Consider the following 17,972-nt stretch of genomic DNA (forward strand, 5'->3'; position numbering starts at 1 on the left):
AAAATTGCAAGATTGATATAAATATTTTGGGACGCCTCTATTGCTGCGATACTCACTCGACGGCCAATACCGCTCGTATCTCACGCGTGGACGATATTAATTTTATCCATGGCTGTTACTTTCCTTGTGTTGCTGTTGTCGTTACCGATGCTGGATTCATTAAATGAGCCCTGTAATAAATTCGACCAAGAATAAGACAAAATGTGCTGCTTCTGCTACTTGATTTGAAATATTTCATCCCAAGCATCCTGCATCCAACATTGACAGCATGACGAGTTGGGCCACTGTCGTCGTCTTTTTTGGCATCTCCAGCCTATTGTTTGGAATGCCATTATCCATTTACAGGGAAATTGACAACAGTAGTAAGTATTCATGACACAAGAACTTTTGCAGTTTACGAATTTACTTTTCAATTGTATTACACATAGAATCAAGGACTACCTTGGGCTCTCGAGCTGCTATAGATGATATAGAAATATCAGTTTCCCAAGATCCAAAAGCAATCGAGGCTGGTAGTACATCACATCTCGTTCGCAAGACCCTCGAATCAGCGTCATTCATTTGGTGGAGCTCGGTTGATAAAAATTTAACTTCTGTCAAGGAGTAAGATTTCGTTCAAAGACTCGATTTGAAGAAAGTAACGAGACTTGACACTGGCAACTACACTTGCAAACCTTTAATTTCAAGCAAACTTGTTAAAAAACCGTACATGTCTGAGTCATAGGTACGACGGTATTTCGTAATTGAATTTCTTGAAAATTTTATTCTGTATTTGATTAGATGCACTACAATATTATTATGATTGTAATTATTAATTTTTTTTTCAGATTCAGCTAAAATAGCCCCTAGCGATAATACAAGCATCAAGGCTTTGGAAGCTGTAAACTTGACTTGCCACATTCATGGCGAACCTTTTTTCAAATTTCAGTTGGTCCAAGAGCAATGAATCGGACAATTTACAACGTTTGAAATATATGACTAGCTGGTCGCAAGCCAACGAGACCCACGATATATTACTACTTTCCATAAAAAGTGCTACCCGTAAAGATGATGGTACTTATACTTGTAAGTCTTCCTATTATTATGGCACAGTTACAGTTGAAAGGCATTTATTCGTCGACGGTGTGTCTCTGATAAGCATCGACTTTTTAAAGTCTGATGGTGCTAGAAGTATATTTTTGAATTGGACAGTCAATAACGGCAACGAACTCATACAAACTTATTTCACCTAGTACATGAAAACTGGAACAGATTCCTGGCAGTATAACACCGATCTGATCAATGGAGTAAATTCGAGCTTTGTTTTAAAAGGATGGGACAAAGGTGCCGCTTATCAAATTGGTATAAGAACAAAAAATAAAATTGGCAGATCACATGTACAGATAGATCCAAGATGGATTACCACGCTCGACAAAGGTATCGTCTCAATATTCAAACATGTTTTCAACACTTCAACTATCTACTTATGAGTCAACTTTTCAAATCCCATTTTTATACCAAAATTAAACATCAATGGCATGACATCCAGCACAGCAATGGTATCCTCGAACCATCCACCACTCAGTCTCCACGAACAGATTCATTATTATATTATAGTTGCTCGCAACGAGGACCGAATAAGAGAAGTTGTCGTTCCAATCCAATAAAATCATTTGTATTTATTTAAATATTTAGAACCCGCAACTACTTACAAGTTTAAGATATCTGCATGCAGCGAATATACGCGTAAATGTGGCAATTGGAGTAGGCAATTCGAGGCGGGGACGTTGGATGAAGGTAATGAAAAAAATGCATACTTTGCAAATGCAAACTTTGATATAATTATATACTGTGATATTTAAAATTGAATAAAATTTTTTTTATCAACACAATTTTATTAAATCAAATTTGTTGATTTTCAGTACCAAGTGCTCCTCAAAATATGTCAGTCTCGTGTCGTTTCGACAATATCAGCAGAACGAGTCTCATGTCGATTCATTGGGAACCGTCGCAAAAGCGTAATAGTATAATTTTGCAGTACAAAATTGAAATAAACGGTAAAGCAAGTTACAAAGACACGGATGGACATGTAAAAACACAAGAGTTGAGGCCGTACGTGGATCACGTTTATTTTCAGTACAATACTTTTCGAAAGAATCAATTGTCACCAAATACAAATTACACGATAAAAATAATAATTTTACGCTAATGACCTTGTTGTTTATACTTTTGTGACACTTGATAATTTATTTCTAGATGCATGTTTCTTGTCAATCAAGACAAAGATTTTACGGGGAAGAGGCTGTGGCCAATAGTATGATGCCTGTCACATTGCCGGAACGTGATACATTAAATTCCCGATCTTGGTATAAAGTTGAAAATCAAGGAAGACAGCTTCTAAAAGTCTACATACCATGAATTTCCAACATAAATGGGCCCATTTGTTGCTACAGAATTTTTCTCGTTAAACTGGTGCCTCATAAAACTCTGGCCGATTTGCCTCCACCCGAAGAAATGTCCATTTTTTCTTATCAGTACGTCCACGTCTCGCCGCTAGGAGGAGCATATCTTGCAGAAATGTTTGATAGCGAGCAGTTGCCCTCCGAAGTATTTTTAGGCGATGAGAAAACTCATAATTCTACATCATCTTGTCAACAATGCATCGGATTAAAGCAAAAAGCCGTTCCAACATTGTTGGATTTTGTGTCAGAGGTAAAAAGTTTAACTAAATACTACTCATTTTTATTATTCAAACTCATCATTTTTTTATAAACACAATCATCATCGATAAAAAAAACAGCAGTGTCAACCATTGCAACGACAACTGAAAGTGATGGCATTGTGACGACAAAGAAGAATCAGTCAAAACTGATGCACGAAATCGACAATGAATCGAAAATTTGGCAATGATTCGACTTTGATGACAACTCCGCCATCGTTCAGTCCGACGGAAAGTACTCTTAGGAAAAAAAGGGAAAATGTAGCTAGCAAAAATTATGAAAGTACCAAACTTTTACCGTTTGATGGTGCTTTGGATAATGAAGCAAATTATACAGCTTTTATTGAAGTAATAGGTAATCTCGATGCTTATTTGCAAATAATTTCCACGCTCACGTGGTACTTGTGATTAAACAAAAGTGTTATCTTTACATGCAGTGTCGCAACTTGTCGCTGCTACTCCACCAGACGTGCCACCCACATCGAAAAACGAGCTCATACAAGCCTACTTGGAGCGTCATAGGGACTTGGACTATGGCTTTCAGCACGAGTTTAAATTATGAACTACAAGAGCCTTGGAGGCTCGGGAAAATATTTATAAAAATCGTTATCTCGATATTAAATGTTACGATCAGATGCACGTCAGACTCGCCCAAAACGATGGCATCTCTGGCTCAGACTACATCAACGCAAAATGTGTGTTGGGCTACAAGGAGAGAAAAAAGTTTATATGTGCGCAGGGCCCAATGTCACACACAGTCAACGATTACTGGCGCATAATTTGGGAGCAGCATCTTGAGCTCGTGTTGATGCTCACCAACTTGGAAGAATACTCAAAGACCAAGAGCGCCAATTACTGGCCAGATTAAACGGAAACAAAATTTTGCCGACGTTTCCGTGGAACATGTGGCCAAGCATCAGTATTCCGATTACGTAGTGCGAGAATTGAAAATGACACGGGATGGCGAACGAGACAGGTACAAGATCGTTCAGTATCACTTTCTCGTGGAGAAAGACTTTATGGCACCAGAACACCCACACGCGATTCTCAGGTTTATCAAGCGTGTCAACGAAGCCTATTCACTGGAAAAGGTTCCCATTTTCATGCATTGCAGTGCTGGCATAGGCAGAACCGGCACTCTCGTTGCCCTTGACTCTCTCACGTAGCAGTTAGCCGAGGAGGGACAAGTTTCTATATTCAAAAGCGTTTGATCTCTTAAACAGTACATCTTCATCTATCGTGCCCTTATGGAAATGAGCCAGTATGGTGATACGGAAATTGCCGCGTCCTAGCTCAAAGCCAGTCTCGAAAAACTTCATCAGAGGGAAAACGGCAAGGAACAATGCCGTATACAAGAGGAGTTTGACGTAATTCATATGTATATATATATCAGTAAGCTGTACCTCCTTTGCGAAGCGTAATATTCCCATAGAAAACTTTTATTTATTTTGAAAACCATATTTAATTAATCATCGTAACAGAACATTTTATCATTATTCATTGATAAAAAGTATTTTTTAAATTATTAATTTTTTTCATTAACAGTTCTGTTGTGTCTTTTTAAATTATCATCTCTAGAAAAAATTTCACCACAATCGGTAAAAATGATTCCTTTTTATAAATTAAATCGTTTAAGATCCCTGAAAAATGAAGAACAAAAGATATATGTCCAAAAATATTAAAATGAATAAACATTTTTTCAACGAAAAGTGAAATACAAATAATTTTTTAATTATAAGTGAAATACTTACTTCACATAGCGAGTACCTACATTATTTAAATGATAAGATGATAAATAATATTAAAAGTTAAATAAAGACACATTATAGTAATAATAAAGAGACATTCAAATGAGTTAACTAATCCAACAACATTATCTTCATCAATTTTCTGAAAAAAATACAAATTAACATGGGTGCTTCACCTCACACACTTCATTGAAAAATTGGAGCAGTCGTTATGTTAAGGTGGCTTGGGCGGTTGGTGCCATACCTAGGGTAGGGTGCCATAAGTGCCCGTAATAAATCAACGCTTTTTGACGGTTATTTTTGTGATAAATATACTTATTTTGATAGAACAAAAATACAAGATCAAGAAATTGCCTCAGCAGTACTGAAAAATGTTAATTGTAAAAATTGAGAGATGTTTCAAGGCACTTGATATTGACGGTACGTTTCTGCGTGTCAACGTCCCATATTTCAGCGGCTTCTATAGTTATACCCACTCGCGTTGTCGTTCAATACATCAAAATATATCCACGTCAAACAAATCTTTTTATATATACTAATATGCATGTACATAAAAATTTAATAATTTAATAATAATTTAATAACATTACATGATATACATGAAAATTTATGTTTAATAAATAAACAATAATTATTATATGAGAAGGAAAATAAAGCCACACGTTACATAATGTAAGAAGTTTTTAGAAGCGTTCTACCTTGTGTAAAATTTTTTAACAGTTTTCTTCTATTCTACTAGAAAAATGCTAACAAATTGCTTCTTTTTTAATGTTACGATGTTTTCTTGTGAAGTACGTTCAATTCATACATTATATTATGAATGTCATTTTCTATATAGAACACATTTTCATAGTTCCTCAAAAATAATAATTAGCGATGATCTCCCGTGTTGTTATTATTTTACAACAATAAAAAGTGTATTTACATTTGCTCTTACCTTTAGTAGTTTCCTCAGCTGTAACTGCAAGATCCATTTTGTACTAATCTATTTATCTCTTTACATAAAAACACTTTATTTATTATAGTATCAGGATGTCTTATTATAAGCTAGTTCGCAAGCCTACACCTACCAAGAGTACTAAGCACTGTATGCGCTGCCGTCCCATAGAATCGGACGGCGGATCTCCCAAACGCTTCGTGCCGCTATTTTCCTACTTTAGGGAGCCTGGCCACCTTTAATAAGAGAGCAACGGCATAAACGCATTGGGAGCGCTGCACGTGTCAGTTTTAAGAAGCTAGCACTTCCAATTATTTTCCAGTGAAGCAGGCTTGAGAAAAAATTTCGAGGCGGTGAAAAGGGCAGAACGAGGCCAAGGAAAGTGTGGAAAGGAAATGAGGGAGGAGTAAGCAGGCATCAATAGAAATTAAGGGGCGGTGAGAGGCAGTAGTGGGGATTCATCAAAAATCTTATGAGGTTAATTTTACATTGAAATGAAAATAATTTTCCTTTCTTTTAAAGGAGCTAAGAAAAGGCTAATAGATAGCTTAAAGAGGCAGATGAAAAAGTATTAAGGGTGCAAAGGTGGAGTTAAATTATGACAATGGGGGTCTAAATCAAAAGTTCAGTCAGTCAACTTCCTAATAAAATAAGAACAAATTTCCCTTGTTTTGATTGGGGCTTAGGGGAAGTCAATTATAAGCGAAGGGATCCAAGGAGGAAAATGTGGATAGCCCCGTAGAAATTATTATATCTTGATTATTTACACAGCAAAGCTGCTAAAATCATTGTTACATCCGAACTTCAAAGTGAAGGGTGGAACTCATAGATTCGTTCTACAACAAATAAATTTAATTTTTTCTCATCAGGAACCAGCCGTCGGCCCAAAGGCCTTATTTGCTCTTACTTACAGTATAATTTTTTTTAAATCATTGACTCGGTGTTGTGGTGTTGGGTTTTAACGAATGGTATGTGTAGAGAGGTGTTGGTATATCGTATGCCGAGCTGGCGTTGACCTACTGTTTGAATTTATCTGATGTAATATGGTCATAGTGTATTTTATTCGTCTCTTTATCTTACATCCTTGTAAGGTCTTTATCATCCGTTATGTATTTAATTTTTTCTTGGTATATAATTTATTCATCAAAGTAAAATTTATATTTCTATCAGTTGAAATTTTAATTCTTAGTACACTTTATATGATCAAGTAATTGGAGTATTTTATTTAAGAAAAGAAACATAAGCAACAACCAAGTTATGTCTTATCTAATGATTTAATCATTCAGTGATGCTGAAAATAATTAACTTTACAAATAATATAAATTATAAAGGTTCAGATTCGCGTTTACAATATTTTAACAAGTTTTTATTTTTTTTAACTTAACTTACTTCTATGGTCGTTGGTTAACCGCTGCTTGCGCGCACGCAGCCGCAAGATCTTACAAAGTTGACCGCAACGATGATCTTAATTCTACACGAGAGTACTCGTGGCGATGGAAATAATTAGGCTGCTGCTTTTAATGTCAGAACCCAAGTCAACGGTCCTTTCTTTCTTTTTCCTCCTTGATTCACTTTTTAGGCAAGTTTACAGGGGTCTGGTTTGCTCGAGCTTTTCTCACACAGCTTAGTCACCGAACTAAGTCTTACATTTGCTTGAAATGCACGCTTTTAATACGTAGCTTAATTACCGAACTAAGTCTTACATCAGGTTAAAAATGCACTCTTTTAACACATAGCTTAATCACTGAACTAAGTCTTACATCCGCTTCAAAGACGCAACAGAACTCACTCTCCAACCTTTATAGTTACTTTGGAGCACTTGATAAAAGAGAAAAGGCGTATATTCTTATGTGCAAGGAGTTTTTATACTTTTAAGTTTAAGAAGAACACATCAGGTTGGGGATCCAAACGACCAATCAGAGCTTAACCCAATTACTCTCAATTTACGCAAGCATAAACGTGGTGCAACAACTATACCGCAAACAATGGTAAAAATCGCTGATCTCTCGAATTTTACATTTGGTACAGTTGATGTTGAAATTGTGCACGACATTCGCTGTGGATCATTTTCAGTAATAAATGGTGAAACTGCTGATTGTTTTCATTCTTGCGGATATTAAGTGCAAATTGATTTTTGTAAAATGAGCGCTGTACACGATTATTTAGAAATTGTACGCGTAGTTAGAGTTTTGCGACGGCAGCTCTTTTCAAAGGAAGTAAGTTATATGTCACGAGATTGCAGAAGCAGCTATACAGCTCAATGTTTAACAATCGCTGAGCATTCGCTTTTTATAAGTTTTTAATGAAACTGTGTATTTCGAAATAATGAATATCAAGTATATGACATGGGATGTCACACCATTGTAACTCCTAACCGCAAAAACTACTCAACCGATTTTGCTGAAATTTTGCATACTGATTTTTGATGATTCCGAGATGGTTTTCGCATAGTTTTTTTCTTAGAAAAACTAATAACAATAACGATAAATAAGCTCGGAAATTTGCTAAAATAAGCTAGCTTTGCGCTTTAGTTCAGTACAACTCACTAACTGGCGTCGAAGTAAAATTTAAGCCACCCACAATTAAAGATAGTCAAGAGTGGTTATAAGATGCCCCATCGAATTGTCGATTATCGTAGTTGTCCATCGGCAGTACACCAAGAACGGAGTTGTTAGTCATGCAGCTAGGCATCCTGGCTATTGATGACACTCTTTTTTCATGGGCAAGCCAAATAAATCGGTTGTTACCTCAGATCACCAAGATAACCGAGTGCCACATAAAAATAGACGTTTAAAACTTCAACATCTCTAGTAGAATATCGGGAGACGTGTCTAGCCAGAAAACAACCTGATCCAACACTACAGACTTTTGTGGCCGTTCAATCATCTGATCTGATGCTGTCAGAGGATTTTCTACTTTAAATGCGAGCCAGGGAACGCAGCCCTGAAGAGTACAGGCAGCCACAACGACCTCCTTTTTAGTGGTTGTCATAACGGCATACCTACAAAGTAGGTGTTCTCTATGCCCACTTTCCTGGCTAACGATGAGCGGTTCATTGTCTGGGGAATGACTTGAAGACAACATATATTTTAGTCAGTGACGTACGTTCCTCCAGTATCTTCTTCATATATAGCGACTCCAAGGATAAGAGGCAAGCTACCTGCAGCTGGCTCTTAATCAAGAATAATAATAAGGAATAACTGGAAATTTTATGACCGGTCTTTTCAGGGCCATTGTAAGTACTTACGTTCCCTATTTAAATATAAATCTCATCGGTTTTTTTAAGAGCCATCTAAGTTTAAGCTACCTTGCCAACATATACATTTTTACTACCATTTCCAGAAATAATTCGTCGACTAAAGGACTATGTAAAGCAGGTCACTATTAAACAAAGTCAGTCATTCACTGGCAGATGTCACGAGCGGAGTTATACATCGCAAGGTTGGGACCCCCGGTGACCAACGACTCTACTGACCAAATAACCAATTTTTCAAGTTTATCATTACTTTTTGGAATTTCAGCAGACATATGTTTATCTTTTTATTCAGGTGCTATCAGTTTATCGTAATATACGTGATAGAAAAAATGTAGCCAAGTGTTAGTGGGGGGAATTTTTGCAAAGCATTTGCTTTTTAATATTTTGGTTACTGCAATAAAAATTAATATTTATACCTTATTTACCTTCTGTAAAGAGTATTAGTATGAAATTAATAATGATTCACTGAAGGGCTTCTTCATACGACTAAAATATCAGCGTACAAAAAAGATATAATACATGTCATAAAATAAAGTGATATGGCAAGAAGGGATTATTAATTTTCGATAAATTTAAAAAGAATAAACTTACCAACGAAAGTTAAATTCAATATTGCTGCTTGCAAGTGCGAAAAAACGATCTCAAGTTTATGTTATTACTGTAGAAGGATCGATATGCAAGGTTTTTCTTGTGTAAAAGATTTATGTAAAGAACTGAAGTCTGTAGAAAAAGTTTTATTTCGAATATTATGTAGAGAATCATTGCGATGTAAAATCGTAGTATAAAAATTTTTTGTTGACAGTATTGTTGTGCAGAGTTTGTATTAAACTGACGTGTAAGGAATGATTGTGATGTTAAATCATAGTGTAGAAAGTTTGTGTGAATAGTAATATTGTGCAGAACTTAAGTGTATCTCAAATTTGGACTGGGAATTCTTGTAAAGAACTAAGGTGCAAATAATGCATTGTGTACAATGTTACTGTAGTAGAAATCACTGGGTTAGATTATGATGGTGTATGATTTTATTTCCAAACAAGTCTGGAAAATATCTGTGTAGAAAGCCAAAGTTTGAAAACTAAAATGTCGTGTATACAAATATTATGATGTAAAACCATTGTATAAATTATTATCGTATAGAAAATACCTATGCACGGTTAAAATATGTACATACTTCTGATGAAAAAATACGTGTAGAATATTTTTTGTGGAAATTTAGATTGACGAAATTTAATGTTATTAATTTAGATGATTTTAAAAAATTGGTGTATTAAAAAACACGTGTATTATTTTCTTGCATAGAAGAATGTCATTGTCTAGGCTTAAAATCTACAGAGTATATAAAATATATAACACGGACGTTAGCACCACCTAAGATATTTAAATGTAATATTTTTTAATCACGTCTTTAAAGTATAGAATACTAAATTATATGTGCGCAAGTGTGCACTATAACGAGTAACACTCACGACTGACTAAAAGTATGAGTGAATAACCTTACAACAAGTTAAAGGAAACTGCTATGTTCTTTGCCTGAAAGGATGTATTAGCAATTTAGAGTCATTGTCAAAATGTTTCGTTCGTATCAAGCCTTCTATTTAGGTTATCATGATTCATATGTATGTAAAGCATTTCTGATAATAGTTTCTTAAACTTATTATTCTCAACGTCCAAAATTTTTGAATTGGCAAAATCAAAGTTTAGTAATGTATTTTTCAGTTGTTGCACTAATGCTAATTTATTCTTCAAATGCTTGCAACCGCTTTTGTGTTTACTCATCATTGTTCTTAGACTTCAAGAAGACTGTCCTATGTAACAAGCTTTGTTATCGTTAAAATTCATTTTATAAAATACACTTTTTTTGTTATTATTATTCAATGGATTTTTTTCCTACTTTAATAAATTTCAAGAATTTGTCGATACCTTCAAAAACAAGAATCATTTTGTTCTAATGTAAAATATTCTTAATAACCAGAAAAAAAACCTTAAAAAAGAACAATACTATTTGTTGGGAGTTATTATTTTTCTGACTTCAAACTATTTTGTTAGTAGGGTTGTTTATTTTCAATTCTTTTATTCTATTATTATTTATAAACGTAAGAGGGTAATTATTAGCTCAAAGTAATTTTTTTGATATTTTAAGGTTTTCCTAATAAAAATTCTTAAACTGACAATTTAATAGTATAATCAACTAACGCATAAATAATTTAAATTTTTTAAGGTAAAGCATGGTGAGAGTGATAATTTCAATATCAGCCCAAATGAGCTTGTTTTCGGTACCCATTGGTGATTATTGAACCATCACTGCCCATGATTATTTTCAGATCAAGAAAATTCATTTCAATATTTGTTGCCATTTTAACTGTAAGTTGTTAGTCATTATCAAATTAATTTAATACCTTCAAAGTGTAGTTATTTAAATATGTTGGAACATAAGTTAATATATCATCAATGTATCTGTTATGTAAGGGTACTTCAAAACCAAGAGCATTCAAAAATTTTTTCTAAGAGTCTCATCGCCAAGTCACACAACACGAGACTAACGCGACTACCCATTGCTGCACCAAAAGTTGTTAATAAAATTTATTATTAAATAGAAAAGGTGTGGTATTCAATACCAGTAAGACACCTTCACAAAATTTAGTACATAAAAGGTTAATTTCATAATGTAGTTGTTTCCAATTAGCATTAATAGCTCCTATGATGATGTTTTCACCTGTATTAGTAAATAGGCTAACAATATTTGAACGTATTAATTCGTAACCAGTAGGTATACTCATTGTGTTTGTTTTCTCTTTAAGTTATAAACTGTTTCTTGTGTATGTTTTTGATTTTGGAATGTTATTATCAGAAAAAGTAGATAAAAATTTCGAAACAATGTATTAGGAATACTTAATTGTAGATACGATAATGCGAATAGGAAATCTTGCTTTGTGCATCTTGATTAAGCCATAGCAACGTGGCAAACATGAATTATTAATTCCGTAATCGTTTAAATGAAGCTCACAATCTTCAAACATATCCAACTTTTACCAACGCTCTACCAGTGTTAATGTTGTCTTAGTAATCTCATTACCAGGACTCTTCGGTAACATCTCGTACTTTGTTATTTAGTTGACTCTCAACTTTATCTACTCAAGACTTTTCTAAAATGAAAGTTGCGTTCTCTTTGTCAGCTTCTGTGACTAACAAGTTTTTGTTACTTGCAAAAACAACATTGTTTACTGCAATATTATAAAACATATAAAAAGAAAGAAGTCTGTTATATAAGTGGCCTTCAAGAAAGTCTTAAATGCCTTCAAAATTTCATGGGCACATTTTGTTAATGAATACTAACTTAATAAAAGCAGGATTACTATAATTGCCTATGTTTTTTCGCATAACAGTACATTTTATAAACTTATTATCCCAAATAATAGTTGTGTTACTAATAACCAATCCTTGCCCACTTAAGGGCGCATTTTATTACTAGATAATACTAAAAAAACTATTGGATTGCTCATTAACCAAAGCACTCGCCCAAAGAAAAATTTTTTTTGCTTACTATACTAAAAATCAGTTGGCTTGCTTATCATTGATACTTGCACGGCAGAAGCATGTATTATTAATGAATATTATTCAAGAATAGTTGGGTTGCTAACACTTGCTTACCTGAAGGTATATTTTATTGGCTAACCATCTCGAATAATAGATGGATTGCTTGCCGCCAATGCTTGCTCTAATCAGGGCCATTTCTATTAAAAAATAATCCTAAGAAAACGATTGAATTGTCGATCAACCAATGCTGCTCACCTGTAGGTATATTGGGTCAATTTTCCATACTGAAAAACTGTTGGATTCTAATTGCTAATACTTGCTTACTTGTTCACACAGTTCATCAAAAAATAATACTAAAAAATAGTTAGGTTGTTAATTACCAAAGCATACACGTCTATGGGCCCTTAATGCCTAACGTTCATAAATAATAATAGCAAAAAACTGTTAAGCTGCGAAACGCCTATGCTTGCTAATCTGAGGATTCATATTTTTATATTAACTATACTAAAAAACTGTTAGATTATTATTCACCATTGCTTACTCATCTAAAAAGATTTTTATTCATAAACAATACAGAAAACAGTTGCTCGTTGCCAATGCTTGCTCGTCCGAGGATATATTTCATTAATTTACTGTGCTAAAACACGAACGTACTGCGCACGTAGAGCTAAAAAATTATACGTAAGTCTCTGCGTACGCAAATTCACTATGTTGGCGGAGCAAAAGTGATGTACAAGAGCCTCCGAGTACTCAGAGCAAAGTATAAGTACATATAAAAGATTCCGCACACGTAACTTACTGCATACGTGGAGTTATCATTATCACATATGAGACAATGTATACGTAAAATAAGAATAAGAAAGTTTAAGAGATTCTGCTTACGTTTTTTGCCTGCATACGTGGGTCTAATATTATATACCTTAAAAATCCTACAAATGCAACTCACGGGCTTGCTACAGCATAATAGTTGTAAACGTATCAGTAGGGAAATTTTTCAGCTGCTTGATACTTGCGTTCACATTTTTGTTGAATGATTTCTATCTACGTTTAAGAAATCTAAATAGAATCTAGAGCTAACTTGATGTCAAGAAACACCAGTCTAGTTTTGGGCCCAATGTTGCCGACCTGATAAATCACAACAAATTGAATTGACCACAATGTTACGTATTTAAGTAGGTAGATAATTGTGCTCATAACTAACTTTTGTGCTCTGATTGTTAGCACATGATTAGAGGCCACTATGTTCATATAGTCGCTATACGTTTTTATTTTTTTCGTTTTAACATAATAACGAGTCGTTACATATTAAACTAGTTTTCAAACTAAATTAAAACTCGCACCTTAACGGAGACTGGTAATACGCAAAGCAGAAATAAACTCAAATTGCCCTTAACAAAAGCTGTATAAAGTTGCTAACCAGTAGGATAATATAGCAGAAAGCAACAGCGATAGACTCCTGGCTAGAGTTTTTTAAGTTCAAGCAACAAAGATAAAAAGAATACAAGGACAATTAAATAAGGTGAGAATCGAATATTTATGCCCTGAAGCATCTGATCACAACAAGGAAAAAAAATAAAGTGACTTGAAGATAACAAGACAGTATGCATAGTTACAAACACTCGGGGAGATGCTAATTTAGAGTCAGAAGAGCCGAGCAGGAAATACTTACACAATAAGCAAGCGCCTAGAGACGAGAGTGGCGTAACGGTACCAATCTTCACCAAAAAAAGTCTATGCTTCAAAAGCCAATAGATAAAAAATCAGGCTACTCAATAAAAAAACCAGCAATTGAAGGATGAATCAAAGCTACAAGTATACTCGCAATACTAAGGAGACCAGTTAAATTATTGAAGGCTCGCAAACCACAATTCGATATACGACGCAAAAAGAGACCGTATTTATCAGTCACACCACGAATAACTAAATCGTTAAAGGAAATAATAATACCAAATTGTGGAATTCGACAAAAGATAAACACAAGAACAAATACAGAAATAATCACTATAAAACAGGAAACCAACAAAGAAAATAAAGAAAATACGGAATGGGGCACTTACGCATCACTGGACATGGAAGCCGAAAAGGAGCCGATTATACATTATCTATTGGAAAGAAAGTCTCATGAATATCGAGCCCAACTAATGATGGGTATTGAAAGACTTAATGCAGGAGGCAGATCAAAAATGGTAATTGATGAATGAGAGCCTAACGAGACTGGACCTGTAGAAAATGTGGCATCACAGATATGAAGGAAGGTGAATGACATTTTACACAGCTGGAATGAGGAAACCAAGTGAGATAAATATAAAAGCCTAGCTGTTAAGGAACCCAATATACGATAAGATACCACTACGCTTTTAAATAAGTAATTGAAATTTTTAAAAGACAGAACGTGAAAGAAAATTTGTGTATGCGCACAAGCTGGTAGCATTCTGACAAAAATGTCAGAAACACTATCCAACCTACCTCGAAATGTTTGTTCCACAGTCTTCTATTTTTATTTGCTCTTGACCTACTGACCGACAAGCTATGCGCAATGCTACGAAATTTAAAGTTATCACAAAAATGTAGAGAGCTGAAAGTTATAAGAATCACATTTTTGTGATGCAATGTGATGAAAGCATGCAAAAACGATGATTGCATACACCTATTCTTCCAAGAATTCAAGTCAACAATATGTGTTATTCTAGCGCTGACTAATGGGAGTTATATTTACATTACATCGCAACAAATAATAGTGAGTTTTGTTATATACATTTACAGAGCGCCAGTGAAAACGCACACTATACCCTTTTACAGAAGTCTCTCACATATTAAACCTTAATCTAGAGCCAGGGGAAAAACTGTAAGAAGACTACTAGAGAAGCAGTGAAAAATACTAGAAAAGCGAAAAAGTAGATAAGAGTATATACCGGAGGCAATAACGAAGAGTGTCAAGAGGCAGCGAGACGTGGAGCTGAAACCAACTTAGAAAAAAACGAGCTTAGACGAGCCCATTAGAAAACTCACGAAAGAAAACACACAGCTAGCAATAAAAGACAAAAATGGCTCTAACCACGTCAAAGTAGAGGAGGAGGAGCAAACGAATGATTTGAATAAAGCGCTTTGCAAAACAGATAACAAAAATGAAAGATCAGTGCATGTAACAGTCACATTATTCACCATCAATGGGGAAGTGTAGAGTATGTGAGACACAGTTATAAATCGTTCTTTTACAAGGAGCACCGAAAAAAAAGGAATAGCTAACTACTTAAAACTGAGCAAGATTAAGAGCCACCCACTTAAATATTTGGTAATCTAGAATTTTGACAGTGACAGAAGTCGTATCTAACACAGACGCCATGGATTCACTACAGGAGAGAGGATAAATTAATCTAACACGTATGAACAACAAAGAAAGATGCGTAGAAGAAACTAAATTCTTAAAAGCAAGAAGAATAGTAATTATGCATATATATGTAAAGGAGCGTTACGAAAAAATGGCGCTCAAGTCAAACATTTAAAAGTGTAAGAAGGTACTAGAATAGGTAATAGGAGCAAAAGAAATAAAAACATTCTGAATGATTAGGGGCCTAGCAATCCTTTGTTTAACCAAGTAGGGTTAAATATTCAGAGATATGAGATCAACAGTGGTACTCTACACAAACACCTTAGTAATTCCACCAGAAGAGCAAAGACTTACAATTATTAAAGAGTACTATGTGGTGGCAATAGGTACACATAAGAAAATAAATATGAAATATAACAAATTGCACACAATCACTACTGAAGAAACAGGCACCCAGATGTAAGATAAGTAATTTTTGGATGCACTTCGTATCTCATAACTCATCCAAGTTAAAACAAACCAAGCCATGCTCATTACCAACACACTGAGTAGATCGTTCAAAAAAGTTTCTATGGACTTCTATGGACCTGTTAGTGAACTCTCAGTAGCCAGAATACACACATACTATCTGTGCACGACTGGCTGAATCATCAAAAATCAGGAAGGATCACAAATAAGTGCATAACATACTTTGGACCCTCCGAACATTTACTATCAAATTGATGTACTTATTTAATGAAAAAAAGCATGGACAAACTCGCAAAATTATTTGAAATTGATAAAATAAGCAGTATAACATTCCATCAACAAATAAATGGCTCTAACAAGCAGACACATCTTACTCTTGCAGCTTACATAAAGGCCTACGTAGAACAAAATATGCACTATAACGAACGGTTGTTGATGTGCATGCACTTATACAGTCTAACGAATCATCAGAATATGAGCAAGATTGCTATCTTATGTCAAACTGCCACCCAAGAACCAGACTTCCGATGAATATTTCAAAGAGTTAGTTGACACCTTGAAATTAATAAAAACTATCACAGCAAAGAACCAAGTTCGGGTGAAGTACCAATCAAAAAGTTACTGTGACCGCAAAATAAATACTGAATATTTCTTGAAGGAAGAAATGTTACATGTGCTATAGAGCAATCTAAAAAGAGAATATAAGACTATAGAAAGAGGCCGAAAGAAGAATATCTCATATAGACAAAATCGAAAAAGCGTGCATGGTAAAAGCTCCACCAAAAGGTTGGAGCTATAAAAAGGAATTAGAAAAGCAAATCTCAACCATTGAATAGGAATGAATTGAATTTGCAATAAAATTTTTCATGGGCCCCCTAACGATCCACAAACAGATACATATGAAGAGAATTTTCTCAACTGCCCCAGCACCACCGCAGACAGGCTGCGTGCGCGCAAAAGACGTCTTTTTCTTCTCGTCATTTGAGCCTGAGAAAAGTGTTTTGAAAATCATGAAAGCAGCAATCTCCATACGCTTTTTCCTTAGCTTTCTGACGGTGCTATCAGTTTTCACAAATTTTCACTTTATAACCTATAAAGATACAAATTTTGGTAAAAATGCGTTAAATCTCATGCAAGGAACCACGTTGTCACACGCGTGTAATTTCAGCTCCAAGAATTTTAACAGCTACGAGAACACATTGAAAATCACAATTTCTCCAGTCATTAAGAAGGTTTTTTTGTTTGTTTTTTGAGGAAAAACAGCGAGGAGCACCAAAAAAAAAGCAAATACACTGGTATATCGACAGCATCAAGTGTGGAAGCAGCAAGAAAAATTTCCATATAACTCCTTCTCCATATTTTATTATATAATGGAATTTAAACAAGGAGCAGTCGATAAAACGTGGGAGGAAGAACACTAACAAATTTTAGTATCACAGAGTCAAAACTTACATGCGTAATACATCACCAGAAAAGGATTCATACCTCTAAGTTTGTCTCGACCCAAACAAGTGAAATGTATAAACACATTAGCTCGTCTCAACCCAAACAAGTGAAATGTATATACACAAATGTAACAAGTGTGACCGATCATCAACTACTGAGCTCCACCGTATTCCTAGATCATGTTATTGTTTGACCCCACTTGAAAGTAGATAAGCAAGATGGGGAGCACAATATCAGATCTGACTATACACATAACCATTAATAGACTCGTAAGCGCTCATAGAAGTAGATGTAAAATAGAAAACATATGATAAAATATATGTGATGTAAGAAATTTTCAAATAGGAAGCAGCAGGAAAAAATGTTAACAATAATAATAATGATAAAAACAATAGTTATAATAAATAAAGTAGTATTAATAACAATAATAACAGTAATAATAATAATAGTAATAATAGTAATAGTAAAAATAATAATAAATCATGATAAAAATAATAATAAAAAAAAATTGTAATAAAACGTATTAAGAAATTTTCAAGAAAGGTCAATCGTTGTAT

General features: G+C 34.5%; 1 protein-coding gene and 1 pseudogene across 3 annotated transcripts in view; both read left to right on the plus strand.

Annotated features, from left to right (window-relative positions):
* PCB (Pyruvate carboxylase) overlaps nt 1-17,972 on the plus strand; it is a 953,241-nt gene that overhangs the window by 923,632 nt on the left and 11,637 nt on the right. The window lies entirely within an intron of this gene.
* On the plus strand, nt 269-14,374 carry LOC149374592 (tyrosine-protein phosphatase 69D-like; annotated as a pseudogene).

The sequence above is a fragment of the Copidosoma floridanum genome, unplaced genomic scaffold, assembly GCF_036245765.1.
Source record: "Copidosoma floridanum isolate Cflo_tuat_1 unplaced genomic scaffold, Cflo_Japanese_pri ptg000018l, whole genome shotgun sequence".
Taxonomy (NCBI): domain Eukaryota; kingdom Metazoa; phylum Arthropoda; class Insecta; order Hymenoptera; family Encyrtidae; genus Copidosoma; species Copidosoma floridanum.